At 44.8% G+C, this 23,367-nt stretch overlaps 1 protein-coding gene across 1 annotated transcript in view; it reads right to left on the reverse strand.

The window, feature by feature from the left end:
* The window catches only part of PITPNC1 (phosphatidylinositol transfer protein cytoplasmic 1), a 291,166-nt gene that overhangs the window by 108,022 nt on the left and 159,777 nt on the right, over positions 1–23,367 (reverse strand). The gene's annotated exons all lie outside the window — the stretch shown is intronic.

Consider the following 23,367-nt stretch of genomic DNA (forward strand, 5'->3'; position numbering starts at 1 on the left):
CCCCCCTTTTTTTAAATTAGAGCAGTTCTAGGTATACCGATACACCATGCAGAGAGAACAGAGTTCCCATGTCTGCTTCCCCAACCCCACAGTTCTTCCTACTTAACATTTTGCATTAGTGTGGTACCTTTTTTACAATTCATGAAACAATATTATTATAATTATGTCATTAATTTTAGCCTGTTGTTTACATTAGGGCTCGCTCTTTGTGTTGTACATATCAGAACCCATTTTCTGTCATTACAATGAGCTGCATATGTGTCTGGCTCACTGACCAGATGATAAGCTCCGATGTTTTACTCATAGTCCAACAGGAGGATCCCTCTCCCACTCCCCCCCTCCCACCACCATCAGGAACCTGAGAATGTCGTAAGTCACGGCCTTCCAGTTAAACAGGCAGTGAAGGATCTCCGTTAGTTCAAGGCTATTAGGGCTATACCATCTAACCTAGTCCATTCTCAAACACTCGAGGGGAGAAGGGGGCACCACACTTCACCAACCATGGACTTTTTTAAACTCTGTACTCTCTCCTAGGGATTCTAACACAATCCCCTAAACGGAGGGATTCTGAAGCACTGAGGAGATTATTAGGAGTGTAAGCATGTGAAAAAAAGGTTGGGAACACTGGTAAACCCATTCTTGAACAGCCTCCAAGTCGAGAAACAACAGGAGGGGCCTCCATTGGCTCAAACTGGAGGATATCTATGGGATTCAGAAGACTCTCACCTGTCGATGGCACAGTCATTTGGGAACAGTTAGATTTGGCCCAAAGCAACAACAACAACAAAAGACTAAAATAGCTCTAAGGCAGAATTCTAGGGCAGCCTCCAAGATTCCTAGCCCCTGGTGTACCCGTATCACCCAGGCCCCTTCAGAGTCAGCAGGACCTGTGAAAATGATGTGATAGTCACTCCCTCAATTGGATTACCAAGGAGATGAGGTAGTCACTCTGGAGATAACATTCCATTATATCAGACTTCATTTTAGAAGCAGCAGAGATTCTTTGGCTGGCTTTGAAAAAGTAAGCTGTCATTCTGTGAAAGGGTCACATAGTTAGGATCTGAGAGAGAGAAGCCTCTAGAAGCAGAGATGTCCACAGTCCTACAATCACAATGAAAAGAATCCTGCCAACAACCAATGTGCTTGGAAGGGGTTCCCAGGCCGCAGATGAGACTGTAGTCCTGGCTGATGCCTTGATTTCAGGCTGGAGAGAGCCTGAGCTGAGGACCCAGCTAACTTGTGTCCAGACACCTGATCCACAGAAACTCAGATAATGAATTTGTGTTGTTTTAGGTCACTTAAATCATGGAAATTTGTTCTGCGGCACCAGAAGATGAATACCACACCCAACCTCAAGAACTTGACCACTGCTTCTCTTCTTCCTAAGGAGTGCTAGGGAGCTGTGGTGTCTGCTGGGCAATCACCCATCTGGCTCTCATTTGAATAAAGGATCACTCACTTTGAGGCCTGAACATGTAGGAAAATGGGGAATTTGTTTTCTTTCTAACTTGGTAGTTGCTCCTGTGATACCATCCACTGTGTCAATGACTGTTGCTTCCTGCCCAGGGTCATATTTACTAGTAACCACTATACTTGCTGTGAGCTGGAGTCCAGACACAGCAGCAGGCACCCCAGTCCACAATGAGGTAGGATGGTGGGCAGCTCAGTAAAAAGAATACAGGTTTTAGAGCCAGACATGCTTTCGTTCAAACACCAGCTTCTTTTCTCACAAACCCGTGTAACTTTGGACAAATTCCTTAGTCTCTCTGTGCGACGGCTTGCTCGGTCGGTAGAGGTGGGGTCTGGCTGCGGACGAGGGGTCGGTCCAGCTCTGGACGAGGGGTCAGTCCCGCTTGGGACGAGGGGTCGGTCCGGCAGCAGACGAGGGATCGGTCTCACAGGGGTTGCGCGGTTCGGGCGACGAAGAGGTCACCCAGAGAAGCAGGCGACGAACTGGGGACAAGGGAGGCCAGGCCCTTGTCCGGGGCTCTCAGGACTGGAGGGTGCACGGCAGAAGAACTACCGCGGAGACAAGGTAAACACGCAAGTCCACTTTATTGAGGGAGAGGCAACAGTTTTATAGGGGCTGGGGAAGGCTGATTGGTCGAAGCCACGCCCTGTTCTGATTGGTTGCCGGCGAAAGGTCAGTGGGCGGTACTGGACGGGGGAGGGGTGGTGGTTAGGGATTGGCTGTCGCTGTTGCTGGGGGAGGGGCAGGGTTTAGTGATTGGTGGCTGCTGTTGCTGGGGTGGAGGGCAGACTTGAGTTTCCCGCCCACGCCTAGCTGTTGCTGCTGTCGGGGGAGGGGAAAAGGGCAGACTGGATTTTTCCGCCCACGCCTGGCTGTTGCTGCTGTCGGGGGAGGGGAAAAGGGCAGACTGGAATTTTCCGCCCTGCGCCTGCGCAGGGAGAAAGAAGAAGGGTGCCGCCCCACAGGCATCGTGTGGCACCATCTGGGAGGAGGGGCAGCCGCGGAAGCATGGCTGCTGAGAAGGGGAGACCCGAGGGCACTCTGCGCCCATGCCGAGCTCCCTTCAGGGGTGGCGGTGAGTCCAACCAGCCACCCTATTATGGGGGCAGCGGCTTGGCCTGCCGTGGCTGCTCCCCTGCCAGGCCAGCAAACCACACTTCAGCCCGAGGGGTGACCGCATCTCTGAGCTTCAGTTTCCCTATCTATAAAATGTAGACAACCAAGGAAGTGGACTTGGCCCAGTGGTTAGGGCGTCCGTCTACCACATGGGAGGTCCGCGGTTCAAACCCTGGGCCTCCTTGACCCATGTGGAGCTGGCCCATGTGCAGTGCTGATGCGCGCAAGGAGTGCCGCCCGGCGCAGGGGTGTCCCCTGCGTAGGGGAGCCCCATGCACAAGGAGTGCACCCCATAGGGGAGCCCAGCACGAAAGAAAGTGCAGCCTGCCCAAGAATGGCGCCGCACACACGGAGAGCTGACACAATAAGATGACACAACAAAAAGAAACACAGATTCTTGGTGCCGCTGATAAGAATAGAAGTGGTCACAGAAGAACACACAGCAAAAGGACACAGAGAGCAGACAACTGGGGGTGGGGTGGGGAGAAGTAATTAAAAAACAAATCTTTAAAAAAAAAATTTAGACAACCATGCTGTAAGTCAAGGATTAAATGAGATACTGAATGTCCAGAGCCAGGCAGTGATGGGCAGAACAGGTACTTGAGAAATGTTGGGCCCACCCTATTGTACCCCTCCCCAGACCACTTCCCATGACGTAATATACAGAGGAGAAAATATGGTGTGATATGGGGCATTTTCAGGACTTAGAGTTGTCCTGAATGATATTGCAGGGACAGCTGCAGGACATTGTATATCCTGCAATAACCCAGTGAATGGACTGGGGGAGAGGGGGAACTACAATGCAAACTGTGGTCTATGCAGTGTGGCAGTGCTCCAGGGGGCATTCACCAAATGCAACGAAAGGAAATGTTGATGTGGGAGGAGCGGGGTGGGAGTGGGGAGTGGGGTATATGGGAACCTCTTATGTTTTTTAATGTAACTTTTGTGTGATCTATCTTTTTTAAAAAGACAATTTAAAAAATCAATTAAAAAAAAGTTGGAGGAGGGCATCCTCTACTACTTATGTGCAAAGATGTAATGGGGAGGGGCGGGGGGCAGGTGGCAACAACAGGCAGGAGACCACCCTGGCATGAGATGGTAGCTGAGCCTCAAAGCAGGTTTGTCCTCTCGCTGTCTCTCACTGTAGAAAGTACCACAAACCAGGTGGCTTAAAAAAACAGGAATGCATTCTCTCTCAGTACAGGCTGGAAGCGCAAAGTCAAGGCATCAGCAGGGCCATGCTCCCTCTGAAATGTGCAGGCAGAATCCTTTCTTGCCTCTTCTGGCAGTTGCCTGTGGCCTTGCCTGGCCTTCCTTGGCTTGTAGCTGCACCATGCCAGTCTATCTCAGCCATCACATGGCATTCGCCCTGAGTGCCCGGGTCTCTATGTCCAAATTTCCCTCTTTGTCTAAGAACAACAGTCATCTTATAATTAGGGCCCATCCTAATCCAGTATGACTTCAACTTAACTTGGTTATATCTGCAAAAACCCTATTTCCAAATAAGGTCACATTCACAGGTTCTGGCTGGACATGGATTTTGGGGGACACCATTTGAACCAGTAGAGGCTTCTTCAGCCTTGTTCCGACCCCCTGACCTGAGCTGCTGCTGAGGATGTGTCCCCGTATCTGCCAGCCTCCATCCCCTCACTGTTCTTTCCCTCAAGGCCTTGCACTCCTATTTCTGGTCCTTCCCCTCCCGAGGTCATGCAGCTCTCCCTCCACCCCCTGCTGACTTCATACAGGCAAACAAGAACACTACCAAGCTCTCCATGAACTCTCTTCTTCCCTAAATCTAAAGGCTTTACACCCTGGCTCAGAGAAGTTATGAAATAGCATCAAGGAATAGAAGTGGGGGCCCCAGCTTTGCTTCCTCCTCTGGGTTCACCCCAGATCTGGAATCCTCCTTCTCATGAAAAATCTTTTACTTTCTTTCTCTTTCTTGACTAGAGGGACAGCTTGGTAGAACAAAGCAGAGGGAGGGGCGGCGGACTTGGTCCAGTGGTTCTGGCGTCAGTCTACCCCATGGGAGGTCCGCGATTCAAACCCCGGGCCTCTTTGCTCTGTGTGGAGCTGGCCCATGCGCAGTGCTGATGTGCGCAAGGAGTGCCGTGCCATGCAGGGGTGTCCCCCACGTAGGGGAGCCCCACACGCAAGGAGTGCGCCCCGTAAGGAGAGCCGCCCAGCGCGAAAGAAAGTGCAGCCTGCCCAGGAATGGCGCCACACACACGGAGAGCTGACACAACAAGATGATGCAACAAAAAGAAACACAGATTCCCGTGCCACTGACAACAACAGAAGCAGACAAAGAAGACAGAGCAAATAGACACAGAAAAACAGACAACCGGGGTGGGGAGGGAAGGGGAGAGAAATAAATAAATAAAATCTTAAAAAAAAAAAAAAAAAAGCAGAGGGAGAATCATAAAAAAAATATTCACTTTATAACATTCAGGTTTTATTCACTTTATAACATTCAGGTTTTGTGGTTTATTTTTTGTCTCCTCCCACTACCCTAAAACTATTAGCAATACCATGGAGAAATCAAGGAAACAAGGCAGAAGATGTCCTGTCTTTTATTTTTTTGCTTAAATTCTTCCAAAACAAAAGGATGTGTAAGACCCTTTTGCTAGTGCTGGCTGCTATCTGCTCCCTGCAGTGACCAGTTTCCTTTGTATTTAGTATCTGGGCATTTTATTTATCTGTCTCTCTGTCTATCAATTGGAAGTACCAGGGAAACCTAGAACCTTGCACATGGGACACAGGCGCTCAACCACTGAGTTACGTCTGCTCCCCTGGACATTTTTAATTTGTTTCCCAAATCCAATGGAACCCCTCGGGACGAACCTCTTACCGTAAATGTGTAAGATCTCAAGCAAACACCTAAAAATGAGTGTGCAGAGAAGTGACGGTTCTTGATTGAACATTTAAATGCACACACTCATATTTTTTGGAAGTGATGGGGGAAATCTGCAGTCTGGAAGAAGAATGCCAGGAAAAACAAGTGAGGTGCTTGGGCCACTGCAAGAATATTCTGCAGACACAAGCACTGCCAGGTGCACTGTGGGGAAACGAAGGCAGCCTGTGCAACATGTGCAGCAGAGCCGAATTTTCAGTTCACTACAGACATGCTCTGGAAAAATGAAAGAGCTATTTTTAGCCCAGTGATTGATTAGGGTTGCCATGGCAATAAAGAACACTTGCAAGAACAAAACTAAATGTAAGCAAGGCCAGGCCTTCAAGAGAAAGGGTCAAGCACTTGGGGGCATTTCATAGCCAGTTTCTGGGTGGTGCCAGAGACCCTGGCTCCGGTCCACATACCTGGAAGGAAAAAAAAAGAGATGGTGGCTGCAGAGCACACGGGCTACCAGAGGGGCGAGGCGGAGGCTCTCTAGGCTGTCTGCATCTCAGCCGCCTGGAGTGGCATAATTTCTGGAGGAATGTGCAACCAATTCCTTTGATGATCATCATAATTGTCATCCAAGGATACCATATTCTCACAGTGCCAGCCTGGAGTGAAAACTTTTTAATTTTTTTTAATTTTTAATTTTTATTTGTCTTTTTTTAAAAGATACATAGATCACAAAAAATGTTACATTAAAAAATATAAGAGGTTCCCTTATACCCCATACCTCACCCCCACTCCTCCCACATCAACAATCTCTTTCATCAGTGTGGTACAGTCATTGCATTTGGTCAATACATTTTGGAGCACCGCTACACCGCATGGATTATAGTTTACATTTTAGTTTACACTCTCCTCCAGTCCATTCAGTGGGTTACGGCAGGATATATAATGTCCTGCATCTGTCCCTGCAATATCATGCAGGACAACGCCCAAAAATGCCTCCACATCACACCTCTTCTTCCCTCTCCCTGCCAGCAGCAACTCCCATGGCCACTGTCACCATATCAATGATACAGTTTCTTCCATTGTTAGAAGCACAATAGTTCTATAGTAGACCTGTGGACCTGGGATGGTGATGTCCACTCCACCTCTAAATCGAGATGGGGCTTAGATCCCACGTGGTTGATGGATACAATTCTCCTGCTTGCAGTTGTAGACAATCTTGGTTCCCTGGTGTGGTGGTTGACCATCTTCACCTCCCTGTTAGCTGGCCTGTGCAAGTCCAACTACCTGGAGAGTAGGAGTTGCAACTCTGCTGAGGCTCAGGGCCCAGCGCGTACATGGCTAGTCCGGAGATTTAAGTCTCCTGAGCATACACCAACCCCAGTGCCAACCACAGGTTCAGTAAAAGTGACAGAAGAGGCATGTGTAGAAAGGTCACATCTGAGTCCAACTCTATCACACTCAGAAACACAAATTCCAAAGTAGGGCCAACTGACATGGTACTGAACTCCAGAGCCATCTGCCATGACCACAGAACTTGTGGGTCTCTGTAGGCCTCAGGAGAATCAGTACCTGGGGTTGTATCTACTTTGGCTCTTTCTGGGACCCTGCTGAGGTATGCATAAGTGTGACCCCTCTGATGACCTCCCGACTCTTTTTTGGAGACTCATAGCTATATAAACTTATTTGTCCTTTCCATTTCCCCCTTTTATTCAAGGTCAAAAAGCAGTTTTTAACACCTGATATTACATGTAGGCTGAGATATTCTGCTGGTCTGTTGCTCATCACTAAATGGGACTAACTCTCCCCACAGATCACATGGAAGACAAGAGGGACCGCACAGGGCAGCCCATGCTGGGGAACTTGGGCCCAAGTTTCTGCCTCCCTGGGCCCAGCTGCCCTCTGGGAGCTGTCCTTGTGCCCTGGGCCCTGCCACCTGGGGGGGCTGCTGCCTCCTCCCTAGGCCTCCACTCAGTTTCACTGTAGAAGCCCCCACTTCTGTTTGCAAATATTATTCCGGAAGGCACACAACTGTGAAGGTATTCAACCAAATTGTCATGGACAAACACCGCCCTGTCCTCACCTACCAAGCCTTCTGTCCCAGCCTCTATTCACTGTGTGACATCCCAGCTGAGCTGATGCTTGTCATTCCTGAGGCAAAACCAACAGCTTGAAGAGTTTGAATTCACCTCCTAGAAAAGCACTGTACTATTCTACTGGAATCCTTTCTCTGCCAAATCTTCTGTGCTATTCATCTTAACTGCAATGGGGGATAATTTGGACTCAATCAATATTATACAGGGTCTACCTTAATTTGTACAAAATCAACTATGTACAAACAATCATGGGGCAGCCCAGCAATGTCAAGTTTTCTCTCCACGCAGGATTAGGCCCAGAGGACACACACACCCATAGCCAAATCCACATCCAAGGACGCGAAGTCTTGCACAACCTCAACAGCCTTTTTCATTCATGGAAATCCTTCCTCCTTACTCATGGCTCCAGCAAGTCCTCTCCCCTCCACCTGGTCTCCAGGGAAAAGCAGGGAGCAGGCTGGAAGAGTCGAGGATGAGAAACATCCTTTAGCCAGGAGCTCTGTGTTCCATCTCTGAAGCCACAGGATGCCACGGACCCACAGTCTTTACACACCTGCCCTCTCAGGCTCCACAGATGACCGTTACCTGACAATGGCACATCGTGACACTCTAAGTACCTAAGCCATAGAGACGACTCACAAAAAAAACACCAGAAAATAAATCAGAGTCAACCCTGGAGCAGGCATAAGGAGGCGAAAGGTGACTGCTGTTTGAAATCCAGCAAAATAAGCAGCTTTCCAGGACGTTGTATCCCCTTGCCACTTAACCCCACAGGGACCCTAAAGCAGCAGTTCCAAAGAGGCGTCGTTGTGCATGCAAACCTATTCCCGCATTCCATGCCATGTGGATGCTGCTTCCAGTGCACTGCGGTCCCTGTCTGCATCTCGTCATTTTTAACCATGGACACGTCCCTCCACGCACAGCACAGACCCACAGAGAACACGCAGCCCTGAGCCGTCCCAGGCCAGGTGCTCCATCCTCACAGTGAGGGTCTCATGGTGGCATCAGAAGTCCATCGGAGACTCAAGCTGGGAAGGCAGGAGGCCCAGGGTGAGGGCTGGTGGCAGTGCTCACAGTGACAAGAGCACTGGACTTCGCAGTTTGCTACTTTACAGCCCGGCAGGTTGAGGACTGGGGTGGGGCAGACACACATCCTCCTAGTTGCTTTATTTTCTTCAGGGAGGCTCCACCTCCTCCTCACAACGGAGAAATTCAGCTCAGGATGAACCAAGAACTGAGAAATACTGAAAAAAACCAAGGTTGGGAACCACTGCATCCGGTGAGAGCAGAGGCGAACAGGGTCACGAGCGTCCTTAACGGGCGTCCGCAGGCCCGGGCCCAGCAAAGGGGATGAGGACCGGGGCGAGGGGCCGGACGCTGGGAGGAGGGACCTTGACGGCCCCGCCTCGGGCGCTCACTGGACTCCAGGCGTGAAGGCGGCCTTGGGAGTCCGCGGAGGGCACCGCGTAAACCACCGGGCTGGGAGTGACATCGCGACTTCCGCCCGGAAACGCGGCCTGAACCATTTTTAACCCTGGAGTGAAAACTTAAGCTAAAGGATAGTAAACCTGCTCTATGCTGGTTTGCAGCATAATACAAAAAAATAATATACTCTCTAATAGTGCATTTTTTTCCTTTTTAAAATTTCTCCCCCCTCCCCCCACCCCATTGTCTGCTCTCTGTGTCCACTCGCTGTGTGTTCTTCGGTGTCTGTTGTATTTTCATTAAGTGGCTCTGGGAACCCATCCTGGGACCTTCGGGAATGGGAGAGAGGTGATCATTCTTTTGTGTCCCTAGTTTGTTGCGTCTCATATTGTCTCTTCTCTTTTTTTGTTGTGTCATCTTGCTGCATCAGCTCTCAGTGTGAGCCACACCACTCCTGGGCAGGCTGCACTCCTGCGCAGGGCAGCATTCCTTGCACGGGGGCACCCGTGAGCAGGGCAGCACTCCTCGTGCATGGCAGCACTCTGCGTGGGCCAGTAGGCCCTGGTATCGAGCCCTGGACCTCCTATATGGTAGGCGGAAGCTCTATCCATTGAGCCATATCTGCTTCCCTCTAAGAGCGCATTTCTAAAATCTACTTGATGATGTCTCATCTGATGAACTGGTTAAAAACAGATTTCAGCTTCCTCTCCTGATGATTTGCTGGAGTACGGGAGCCAATTTGTAAGCCCAGGAGTTACTGTTTTCTGTAAAGAGCTTTATCACATACCATATATTTCACCCATTCAAAGTGTACAGGCCAGTAGTTTTTAGTATAGTCACAGAGTCGTACAAGTATCACCATAATCTAATTTTAGTACATTTTCATCAACCCTGAAAGAAATCTTGTACCTATAGCAGTCACCCCCATTCCTGTCAACCTGTCCACTCCCCAGTCATTGGGAAGCACCAATCCATTTTCCTTCTCTATAGGTTTGTCCATTCTGGATATTCCATATAAATGGCACCTTACAGTATATATTCTTTTGTATCCAGCTTTCTTCACTTATAATGTTTTCAAAGTTCATCCATGCTATAGCATGTATTGGTATTCATTCCTTTTTACGACTGGGTAACATTCCAGAAAGCACAAGCTTTCCTTTTCAGCATGTCCAGTGGCTGCTGAGCAGAAGAAATATGTGAATGCCTCTGTCAAATGATAGACTCAAGTGATAGATGTACCCTGCTTCAAACAAAACCCAGGTGTGAAAAACAAGAGTTGCCCAAAAAGATTCCCTCGGGAAATAATGATTCATTAAAAAAAAATTTCACAGCGGCATTCCTTTAAATGCCAAAATATCCCCATTAAAACATAATACTTGGGAAGCGGATGTGACTCAAGCAGTTAGGCACCTGTCTACCACATGGGAGGTCCCAGGTTTGATTCCTGGTGCCTCCTAAAGAAGACACGCAAAACAGCGAGCTAGCACACCAGGCTGGTGTGGTGAGCTGATGCAACGAGGTGACGCAACAAGATGATGCAACAAGGAGACACACGAAGAAACACAATGAAAGACTCAACAAGCAGGGAGTGAAGGTGGCTCAAGCATGGGAGGTCCTGGGTTCAGTTTCTGGTGCCTCCTAAGAAGAAGACAAACAGACACAGAGAGGGGACGGTGAGCACAACAATGAGGTGTGTGTGTGTGTGTGTGTGGAAATAAATAAAGTAAATCTTAAAAAAAAAACACAATACTTTTCAAAAATGGAATTTAGAGACAATGGCTTAGGTTAATTGCTACTGTGGAAATGCTCTTAAAGTTCTGCCCACAACTCTAGGAGGGATGTGAATTCTCTGAGCGATGATGCTCATTTTTGTACTGTTGGTCCTATCAAAAACCTGGAAACATGAGGAGCAGATGTAGCTCAGTGGTTGAGCACCTGCTTCCCAGGTACAAGGTCCTGGGTTTGGTTCCTGGTACCTCCTTAAAAAAACAAACAACAAAAACCTGGAAACAAACCCAAAGTCCACTAATAGAAAATTGATTTAATATATTGTGATGGATTCATACAAATGTACATTATAAAGAATTAAAAGGAAAGTATAAAACAGGTTGATCCCATTTTTGTAAAAAAAAAGTATGATAGTATATACTCAGAAAAAAATGGAGGAATAGACATCAAAATAAGCTCATGAAGGTGAGTAGTGGTAATTGTAGGGCTCTTTTTTACCTTCTGTGATCTATTTTATAATGCTTAGATTTTATAACACACACCTATTTTTTCAGTAAGCAGGAAAAAGTTCAATTCCACTAAGAAAGTAAATAGACATGTCGATTTCCCATATAACTGTTATCTTAAAGGAAGTCACAAGATTTTCCAAAAGTCATCTTATTTTTAATTCACTTTAACTTAAAGAGGATGAGGAGTGGATTAGCTCAAGTGGTTGAGTGCCTGCTTCCCAAATACTAGGTCCTGGGTTCAATCCCCAGTACCTCCTAAAAACAAAACAAACAAACAAAGAGAAGTATATCGTAAACAGCAAGTAGACAGAGTAGTTGCAAATTCAGCAGGTTTGTGCACCCCATCTCATATACAGCACACTTGTTTACGGAGTTTTAGAACCAGGTGGGATCTGAGAGATGCTATAGCTCAGTAGTTTTCAAACCATTTTAAAAATGGCTCTTGCATTCTTTCTTCACAAAAAATAATACGCGGGACATGGTGGCCACTGAGGCATGCACGTGGAACCTCTTGGACCAAGATAAGAACAGCCTGAAAACCACTGACTGAGAAGGACACTGAGAGCAATAATTCAATGCCTTATTCCTGGTTATCAGACCGAATCTTTCCATGTCTGAAAGAAGTACTTTATATAAGAAGGCTCAGAATTTAAAAAGTTAAATAGAAGCGTTGAGAAGCTGGCTTAGGGTAGATGAAGCATTTCTAGGTCTTTAAAAGATCACTTCCTTTTAGCTTTTAGCTGGAACCTAACGGCTCTCTTGCCATCTTGTTTATACTCCATGCAACAAATATTCCCTGCTATCAGTGAGCATTAACCTCTATATAAACTCTTTAATGGCACTGCTCTGAAGACATCAGTTCTCTGGAACTGCATTCTATATGATAATATTAAGTGTACTCCAAGGCCATAAAGGAAATTTCAGCTCCAGATGAGATCATTAATTAAACTGGATTTGCAAATGTTGCCACCCTTTGCCAATAGGAGACATACGTCTGGAATGTTCCACAGCTCTAGTACAATCAGGTCTAGAGTTTAGGATTTATTATCTTCCGGGTTCCTGGGGTTGGAGCTACTTTTAAGTAAGTGAGAGAAGCCTGGATTGTTTGTAAAACGGGGACTAAGGGTGGTGAAGCTGTGTAGAGAAGCAGTTGGTAGACACCTAGATGTTAAACTACCTTTCAATGTTCTTTATTCTCCATCAGGAAGTTTTAATTCTTCCATGTTGACAGAAATTCTACCCTGGAGTTGAAAGGCAATGTATTAACTTTGTTTTTTGTGCACGGGAGGTCTGTAATACACACATTAGTTTCAAGATGTATGCCCAGCTGGCCCCTTCTACTCAGAATCTCAGTCATCATGCAGGGAAATGATGCAAAGGAAATGAGGGGAGATATCTGCGCTTTCTCCTCTGATGTGGGTTCTGAGAGCCATGTATGAATTTATACACAAAAAGGGTGGGAGGTAATAGTGACGGGGCAGCAGGGGAAGAAATTGCAAAGGATCATTTCAGAAGAGGAACCTAAGTGGAGGAAAAAAGTAGAAGAATTTAAAAAATAGAGCAAAGAGGAGGAGTGGGAGAGAAATTGCATGTAAATAAGAGAGATGAGAATGATTCAGAGTGACTTCCCGAATACATGCTTTAATGAACAAAAATGTGGACAAGAAAAGCAGAAGGGCCTGAGAGAAATGGGGGTGGATGAGCGGAAGAGAGGATGTGGAAAGCAGAGCACTGAAACAGCAGGAAAACAGCTGCTTGTGTTCCAGCCTACAGCAAGGAAATGAACGTCAGCCACTCTGCTGCCGCTTACCAGCCTCCATCCCACACTGATGTTTCTGTTCATTCATTAGTTCATTCATTGATGGAGGCGCTTCCCGTCCTCTGACAAGCTGAGTAACAGCAACTCAGTGGAGAAGCAAGGGCAGGCGGGAAAAGGAGAAGATTACATGAATGAAAGTATGTTTCCTGAATGGGGGGTGGGGGGGGATGGTTTGCTACTGGCACTTCTATGAAAATCCAGCAGCAAAACTAAATTCAGACTCAGTCTAGGACTGGACCTGTCAGGGCAGAAGCAAGCAGAGGATGCCTGTGAATACTGATAGCTATGCACAAAGAAGGCAAGACATGCATTTAAAGAGACAGGCAGGCAACATCGATGTAAATGAATGGTCTATAAATAACAGAGAGGGAAATGAATCAGAGCAACTCCACAACTATAGGCTGGCATAAGGCCAGGTAGGAAATGTTGAGATTCCAAACTTTCTCAGTTAAAAACTATGAGAATTGCCCCTTTTAACCAACCGAGCAAATCCCTCAGTAAAAACAAAACAAAACAAAACAACTTGCTGATAAAAATCCCACAAAGTCAAGGTTAAAATTCTGAAAAGAATTTTTGTAACACTTGTCTTGATAGTAAAGATATAGAGTATCATGTTGTTCACAGCATCTTTAGTGATTAGAAAGTTAAAAAAAAAACATGGGGGAAATTTTACATTCACTTTATTTCATCACTGAAATTTGCTATTGTAGTATACTCATAATTATATGTAGTTTATTTTTATAGACAAAAATCTGCCCACAAAATCTTTCCAGTTACATTATTCTGATTTCACCAACTTCAACTGAACACAACTTCATAGGCATTAGTGAACTGTAAAAGAGAAATGAAATGTTCAACAATACAAGTGGATGGGAAACAGAAAACAAAAAACAAAAGTGAAAAGGAAAATTTCCTAGTAAAATCTTCTAGCAATTAACAGCACTGAATTATATATTTGAACGTGGTCAAAAGGGGAAATTTTAGTTTGTATATATGTTACTGGAATAAAATAATTTTTAAAAAACCACATAGGACTGTATGATACAAACTGGAAACCTTAATGTAAACTATGAACTATAGATAATAGCAAAATTATAAAAATGTTCTTTCATCAGTTGTAACAAATGTACCACACTAATGCAAGGTGTTAATAATAAGGGTGGGGGTGTAATATGGAAACTGTATTTTATACAGGATTTCTCTGTAAACCTAGAGGTTCTCTAGTTTGAAAAAAAAAACAACACTTCAAAAACACACAACATTCCTTTAAACAAATATTTTTCTCTGGTGATTGCCCTTTGTAATGTAAATGACCTTTGTAATGAATAATAAATCATTCTGACTGCTGTTTAAAAAAGAAAAACTCTACGCAAAATAAAATGTTGTTATTGAAGAAAAGCATGCTTTATCTTCTGCTTTCTCCCCAAATATGGCCGAGTTAATTTTCTCTGAAGTACAAAGAACAGCTAGAGCTAATGGAAATGGGAGAAGCTGGGCAAAAAACACTGGCTGTTCCAAAGCTAGTGTTTCACCAGGCATTAATTGATTGGGTTGCTGAGATGAGGTGACAAGCTTCATTCAGTCTTACACACTGACCACAGAATATCTGTGAATAAGCTGGTTTGCAATTGGCTCACCTGTACAACAAGTTCATTGTCTACATCAAACATTGTCTACATCAGAACACACAAACTCTCCGGTCATCCCAAAGCACTGCTGCCTTTGCCATGTGGCCTAACAATTGACCTTGCATAAAAAGGAACCTACAGGTTCCACTTCACTAGCATTGCCATCCCCAAATTCCGAAGATCGAAGAATGAAACATAAGGGGAGAATGCAACTAAGGACTATAGTAGACTTATTATTATTCTAGTAATGGAAGAACTTGTCCCATGATGGACCTGACCTGACAGAAGCTTCTTGAATTCTTCTAAGTTTTACCAGGATCCCAAGGTCAAATAAGAGTGGAAAGTGTTGCAAACTACAGCCCCCTTTTGAGTCTCTCAATGTATGTTAGAACAGTAAAGGTTCTGAAAAGTCCTCCAATAAAGAAATCTGTTTACTCTCTATAACCCAGTGCTTCCCTTACTTAAATGTCACCTTAAATGGTAGTTATATGTGGTTCTAGACTGTGCTCATCTAAATTCTCTTGAACCCTGACGATTTGTGAAACTGGTTATTCTGACTCTGAATACGTATGACCGAGTTGTATGCCAAGACCCATGTCTCCACTGGCTTCAACCATCTTCTCTGTGAAAGTCCTCTTCTCCCTGTGCTTAACTACTGTCTTGCTTCTTACTGTCACCCAACTGAAGATCTGTTTCTCTGACCTGCTCCCTAACATATCCCAGCTCATATGGCCCCATTTCTAAAGAAGGGATACTTCCCTTTGCCCAAATAAATTATGCACCTCCTTATATATTCAAGGTTAATTGTGATGTGGAGATAAAAGTTATTTCATAACCACCTAACTCCCACCCCAATTTCTGTTTCCATCTCCCAAAGAAGGAACACTTAGGCAACTTAATTATCTTAGTTTATGTAGTAGTTGAGATGACAAGATTATTCTTTAATTTCCCGCTATAAAAGACCAATCCCAGAGTACTGGTATAATAAAATTCCTTTCCCTGGACTTGTATCTGTACTTTCCTAGCAATGCCATTTAGAGGTATCACTAGTTACTCTTTGGCTGCAACTTAGTGGAAGGTGGCAGAGAAGGAGGCTTAAAGGGGGGAGAGGGAAGCCCTGCTCAGATCAAGATTGTAGAATGAGATGCTTCAAGATTCACAACAGTTTTGAAAAACCAGCAAGAACAGGCAGAAACATCTTCCTCAAAGCTCCAGAAAACAATTAAAGGACTGCAGGGTGAGCACTGAACCAAGAAAAAAGGCTACTTAAACAGCAGCAGGTTCTTGTGGCTCCCTGGCTGGCCCCTCCTCCACCCCTCACTAGCTCAGTGCAGAGCTAGCCATGCTCCAATGCAGAGCTCTGGCCCTGGTTCCCGGGTAGCAGAGTAACCCTGTTGTACGTAATGGGAGCATATGTCTCATCCAATCTGTCTGGGTGGTAGCTTGAGGGACTCACCATCCCAGAGTGTGCCCTGCGTGTAGAAGGTGATTCACTGAGCTCTCCTAGAGAACGCTGTGGATGAGCAGTCAGGTAGTGCTGCCTTGAGCAAGAGATTGCAGGCTGTAGGACACACAGTGTAGTGGCCAGGAATGCGAGGAAACTTTCTTAGGGAAGGGACTTTTGGAACCATTATGTAAACCATTATGCAAACAGGGGAATTCCTAGGGCCACATGCATATGTCTAAGACAAGTCACAGGCATGAAGGCGACCAGGGGCACCCCTACAATTTGTCCTGGAGCTATTTTCCAAACTCAAAGTATGGACAAATCCTGAAGGAGCGTACATGCACAGGTTAGTCTGGAAGGACTGGGGAACATGTTTTCTTTATTTCCTTCTTTTTGTCTGCTAGATCCTGGCATTCAAGGAAAACTCAGTCATAACATTAGCTGAACACAAGCTTGAGGAACAGACTCTTCAAAGGCTAAGTTACAGCAATAACATTAAAATAGCAAAATGTCCAAGTTTCAGCAAAAGGTTACAAAACACACAAAGAAACAGGAAGCAGGAAGCGGATGTAGTGCAACTGATAGAGCATCTGCCTACCATATGGAGGATCCTGGGTTCTATACCAGGGCCTCCTGATCCATATGGTGAGCTGGCCCATGCGCAGTGCTGCCATGTGCAAAGAGTGCCATGCCATGCAGGGGCGCCCCTGCGTAGGGGTGACCCACGCACAAGGAGACCTGTCCCGCATGAAAAAAGTGCAGCCTGCCTAGGAGTAGCACCACACACATGGAAAGTTGACACATCAAGATGATTCAACAAAAAAGACTCAGTGTCCCAGTGCCATGTGACAATGCACGCGAATGCAGAAACACAGCAAATGGATGCAGAGAGCAGACAACAGGTGGGGGGGGGCAATGAAAAGAAATAAATAAAATAAATCTTTAAAAAAACAAAAAACAAAACCAAAAAAATAAAATAAAATAAATAGGAAGCAATGGCCTAGGAAAGGAGAAGACTAAAACATTAGAAACCACTTAGGAGGAGGACCAGACCTGGGGCAAATCAAAGACTTTTTAAAAAACAGTCCTAAATATGCTCAAAAAGTTAAAGGAAAACATGGACAAAGAACTAAAGGAAATCAGGAAGATGATAACTGAACACCAAGAGAATATCAATAGAGAGATGGAAATTATGAAAAAGAACTAATCAAGAGATGAAGACCAGACTAACAGAAATTTACTATTTGCCCTGGAGGATATCAACACCAGACTGGAGCTTGTGGAAGAAAGAATCAGAGAACTTGAAGATAAGACAACTGAAATCGTCCAGTCTGAGGAAGAGAAAGAACAAATAGAAAAAAGTGAACAGAGCCTGAGGAATCTGTGGGACACAATCAAGCATACCAATATATGCATTGTGGGAGTCCCAGAAGAGGACAGAAAGGAGCAGAGAGAATACTCAAAGAAATAATTGCTAATTTTCTACATTTAGCAAACAACAGAAATATATACGTCAAAGATGTTCAAAGAACTCTAAACAGGGTAAACCCTGATAGACCTATGACAGAGCATTTTATAATCAATTTGTGAGGGGACAGAGGAGTATGGGAATATAGTTTGTGTATACTCTTGGTGTTAAGTTGTTATCAATGAAAACAAGATTGTTATAGATTTAGAATGTTAAACTTAAGCCCCATGGTAACTGCAAAAATACTTGCGGAGAATATGCAAGCTCCAAGAGGCAGAAATTATAGCATAGGTTCCAGGAATGGGAGGGGGTGGGGGCAAGGGAGGGAAGAGGGGTAATGGGAACTTAATGCATAATAGGTGTAGGGTTTGTTTGGAGGACGGGAAAGTTTTAGTAATGGAAGGTGGTGGGTGAGTATCCTGCAGTGTTGTGAAGGTGATAATCCCCATTGAATGATATGCTTGGGAGTGGCCAAGATGGGAAAGTTTATGTTGTATGTTCCCACAGTGTTAAAAAAAGGAAAGAACAACTAAAGATACAATTAAATGCAATACATGATCCTGGATGGGAGGAGAAAATGCCCAAAGGGACATTAATTATTGGGACATATGGAAAAATTGGAATATAGATTGTAAGCTTTATATCAATGTTAAACTTCTTGAACTTTATTACTGCATGTAAGGTGGTTACAAAAGTGAATATCCTTGTTTGTAGGAAATGTATACGCAGATGGACGACAGATTGACAGATGACAGCAAATGTGGCTAAATCTTAAAATTAATGGATCTGAGTACCTGGGGGTTGGAGTTCTCTGTAAGGGGTTTGTATTATTTTTGTAACTATCCTGTAAGTTTGACAGTATTTCAAAATAAAAAGTTAGGAAAAAAAAAACCAAGATCAGAGACAGGGCTTGAGAGGATTGCAGGTCATCAGCCTATCACACAGCATGCACCAGCACTTTCGGTTATTTGGGAAGCTGATAAGGCCACGGCTGAGAGCTAACGTCCTAAACAGAATAGCTAGTTGCTTTCAGAAAAATACCTATTTTCTCCCTATTGCTACTCCTGGAAAAATAAAGCAGGTTCACCTTGGGTGACAGATGACTGATTTTCAACCGCGGGTGGCCTTTACACTCTTCCCAGTTCACCTAAGCAACCCTAAACAATCCCATCTCTCATTGTGTTTCAATACCATTTGAGGTACTCATTAAAAAGTCATTTCCTTCTCCCTGGTCAGTTACTCTCACCAATTTTCTTTTTCCACCTCTCCCATCTAAATAATTAAAATGTTGGGTAACACTGAACAGCCTACTACTGCTTTTGCTCCTTGAGTAACAGCTAGCCTTTGTAACTAACTTTTTGCATTCTGTCCCACAGAAAGGTGCTTTCCACTTGTCATTGCCTCTTCTGAGAATTCTTATTAAAACGTGTTATGCTTGGGAGGGTGTGTGTGTGTGGTCATGGCAGACCGTATATTCTAGGTCACCATTACTAACTTACTACAACTTAGGTTTTCAACTTCTTACAAATCAGAAGAAAATTCTTTTTCCTTCATTACTACTCAGGGTGAATTGGTGATGCTAAGCTATGTTTCTACTCAAGTGCCTTTTTATAGCCCAAGAAAAACAAAATCAGCTTTGGAAGGCAGCCAGTCTCCACAGGCACCTTCCTTTGTGACTTTACAAACTTCAGAAGAACCTGCAGGATTCTGAAGTACTGGTTAGATGGTCTGTCCTCTGGAAAATTGCCATTGTGTTGTTCTTTGTTTATTGTAGAATTAAGATTTTTTTCCTCCCCTGTAACCAAGCTAAAGGTCTTTTTCCATTTCCTGGGCAAATGGCATTTCTCCATAGTCCTAAATACGCATTCAGTCACTCACAGTGATGGAAAAAGCTTTTATGTCTTGATAACTGTGATAATTTTGCAGCCTATATGACCCTAAATAGAAAGTTCTCTTAGCTGGATTTTGTCACAAAGGAGAGCAGCATTATGTCTCCGTAATAGGTTATACAGTCAGATATAAGACCTAGAGGATCCTAGGTTAAATGCACTATGCTCTGTGTTAATGCTACCAGAGAAGGCTGGGGTTTGGAGAGCCCCAAGGGCTGCCTCCCTGAGGGAGGGGGTAAAGCATGTTGTCGCTAGTTGGGTGTTTGACGTTGAGGAGTTTTGCCTTTGAGCATAGAATGGGAAATATGGAACTTGAAAAAGACATCAGGAAGAGATATTTAGGATTAAGGGACAATAAAGAGGATAAAGAGGCCAATTAAAAAACATTCAGGGGCTGGGAGCAGAATCAAGGGTGGGCTCTTCTACCATAGCTGCCATGGGCAGAGAGCAAGGGAATGTGGCTGAGTCGGGGTCAAGGGGTGGGCCACTTCAAAATGACTACGCAGCCTGAAGCAGTGCACCTGGATCCAAAAAGAGCCACCCTGATGCCTAGCCACAGTGGAGACTCAAAGAAAAGTCCTATGTTTGGGAAGGAAAATAAAACAAACTAGCCAGGAACAACATCACTTCCCTACCAAGAATTAAATCCAGTCTTCTATCTGACATTCAAAGCTGCCACAAACTTAGCCTCTCCCACATGCCCAGGCACCCCTGACCCAGCCACATCACTTATCCACTTGATGTGGAATAAGTAGAGTTTGTGTCTGCAGGGGAGGATTCTGATATCCCTTAAGATCCAGCTCAAATCTCACTTTCTCTAAAAATCTTCCATATTCCTCCCAGGCAGAATTTCTCTCTCCCTTCCACAACCTTCTGTCTGTGCTCCAACTATACTAGCACAGGTCTTCCTTGAAATACTGACAGTTATGTATTCACCTGGTCCCACTTTATTTTCCCAGCTCTGCTCCCCTCCATCCATATCAGTTCCTGAGCCAATCCTGGAAGTACTTAAATTGTTCCAATAGGGCATTTGATTGCGCTCAGTGTCAACACAGCACATCCAGCATGGGACAGTTTCTCAAGTTATGTACTTCCCTCCTTCCTCCTCCCCCCTCCCCTTGGCCCACCAGTGTGCCCTTGTCTTCATAACCTGGCACAATACTCCAGTCTCTGAAACCATTTCTGCCTCACTGCCACCCCTCCTCCCGCAGAGTTGCCAGATAAAATACAAGGCGGATAATGTTTGGCTATAAGTATGTCTCACACACTCTTTGGGACATTTTATTTTTTTTAAGATTTATTTATTTATTTATCCCCACCCCTGCCTCCGCCCCCGCCCCAGTTGTCTGTTCTCTGTGTTTATTTGCTGTGTGTTTTTCTTTGTCTGCTTCTGTTGTTGTCAGCGGCACAGGAATCTATCTCTTTTTGTTGTGTCATCTTGTTGTGTCAGCTCTCCGTGTGTGCGGCGCCATTCCTGGGCAGGCTGCACTTTGTTTCGCGCTGGGCAGCTCTCCTTATGGGGCGCACTCCTTGCGCGTGGGGCTCCCCTACGCGGGGGACACCCCTGCATGGCACAGTACTCCTTGCACGCATCAGCACTGTGCAAGAGCCAGCTCCACATGGGTCAAGGAGGCCCGGGGTTTGAACCGTGGACCTCCCATGTGGTAGACGGATGCCCTAACCCCTGGGCCAAGTCCGCTTCTCTCTTTGGGACATATTGATAGCTAAAACTTACTTGCTGTTTATCTGAAATTCAAATTTAATTGGGGAGGAACTGACAAAAACAGGGGTAGAAGTGATGAGGGGCTAGAAGACACTGAGCAACACTCCGAGTTAAACAGAAAGGGGTGAATGTGAAACTATACAACTACCATTAAATTTTGACCCCAAATTTTCTCAAACAGAAACAAAATAATTTTTGTTCCTTTAAAAGTCTGAACTGTGTGATTAGAACTGCAGGAGCATTCTGGGGCAGGGGCTCGACAGAATTAAAAGGCCAGGAGTTTTTCAGAAACCCTCCATGCTCGTGCAGAGGTCAGCACAGGTGTCTCACAGGAATGGATGATGGCCTGGAAGAATATATGACAGGGAAGCGGACTTGGCCCAGTGGTTAGGGCGTCCATCTACCACATGGGAGGTCTGCGCTTCAAACCCCGGGCCTCCTTGGTGCATGTGGAGTTGGCTCATGCGCCGTGCTGATACGCGCAAGGAGTGCCCTGCCACGCAGGGGTGTCCCCAGTGTAGGGGAGCCCCACGCGCAAGGAGTGCACCCGTAAGGAGAGCCGCCCAGCGCGAAAGAAAGTGCAGCCTGCCCAGGAATGGTGCTGCACACACGGAGAGCTGACACAACAAGATGACGCAACAAAAAGAAACACAGATTCCCTGTGCCGCTGATAAGGATAGAAGCAGTCACAGAAGAACACACAGCAAATGGACACAGAGAGCAGACAACTGGCGGGGCAGGGCGGGGTCAGGCGGGGGAGAAATAAAGAAATAAATCTTAAAAAAAAAAAAAAGAATATATGACAAAGATCAGCACTTTGTCATATATTCTTAACAAATTAACAATGCCGTTTAACGCTTTTCAGACTGCATTTCTCTATTAATATTACCTATTCTCACATTTCATGGTACTATCAGGAGCTTACAGAGAATAAGTGCCATTAGGTTTGGGTCAAGTCAAGGTGACTTAATTCTAAGGCTCACCAAACAAATACTGTCTTTAGGTAGTTTTCTGGACAAGTGGTCTCTCATCTCATCAACAAAAGAATTAAAATGAAAAGTCCAAGCACAGACTTTCAGAGACGGGAGAAGTGGGGTAGGATTAAATAACAATAAAATCAAATAATATCCTCGATAATTAGTACTTGCCAGTCTAATAACTGGGTCCAAGCCTGCATTAAAGAGCACTAAGATATATTTCCACTTATTTGCTTATAGAACTTTCATTTTAATGGTGGTAGCGTCCAACATTGCACAATATATACTGACAATGAACATTTATTATTTAATATGCACTAAGTACTAGGCTAAGAGTGCACATGGATTATTTAATATAATTTTCCCATCATCCTTTTGAGATCATTCTCCCCACTTACAGATAAGGAAGTGGAGGCTTAAAGTGAAGTTACCATGTCACCACTAATGGGTACTGGAGGCAAAATTCAATGGATCTCAAGTCTCTTTGTCCCAAGCCTCCTTCTTGACCACTGTGCAATTGCTAAAAGCAATGGAATGAAGGAGGTAATGTTGGCAGGGAACCATTTAATTGCCTGCTAAGTACAAGTGATTGCTAACAGCTTTCTGTATATTACATTAGGGTTGGCAAACTATAGCCAGGGGGCCAAATTTCGCCTGTTGCCTGGGCAAATATGACCATGTCAATTTGTTTTCATATTGTCTATGGCTCCTTTGAAGACACAACTGTATGGACCACAGAGCAGAAAATACTGACTACATGACCCTTTATAGGAAAAGTTTGCCATCCCTTGCATTAGATCACTGAAACCTTCTAATAGCTCTGTGAAAGGGGGATTTCCCCAACTTTAGAGATGGAGGAACTAAAATTTATAGACAGCAAGCTGTTTTTCTAGGATCGGTAGGTTCTCCAACATGTAAAATCTACCATTTGTGTTTTGCCATAGAATTGCCCCCCCATCCCCAAGTTAGGAACATTGGAAAAAAATACTATATATACTTTTATCATTTCATAAAAGAAAAGGTATTTAATATCCAAGTGTGAGGGAGGTAATCACAAACAGTCCTTTAAATGGAATAAATTTAATTTTATGAAGAAAAATTTCAACATTATTCCTATTTTTAAAATTTTTACATTTTTAAAATTTTGCCAAGGACAGGTGAGAATGTCTCCTGGCAATTAGGAGCCACTCAGTTGGGAATTTCAATCAGTAAGTGGCAGAGCC

This window comes from Dasypus novemcinctus, chromosome 21 (assembly GCF_030445035.2).
Source record: "Dasypus novemcinctus isolate mDasNov1 chromosome 21, mDasNov1.1.hap2, whole genome shotgun sequence".
Lineage (NCBI taxonomy): Eukaryota > Metazoa > Chordata > Mammalia > Cingulata > Dasypodidae > Dasypus > Dasypus novemcinctus.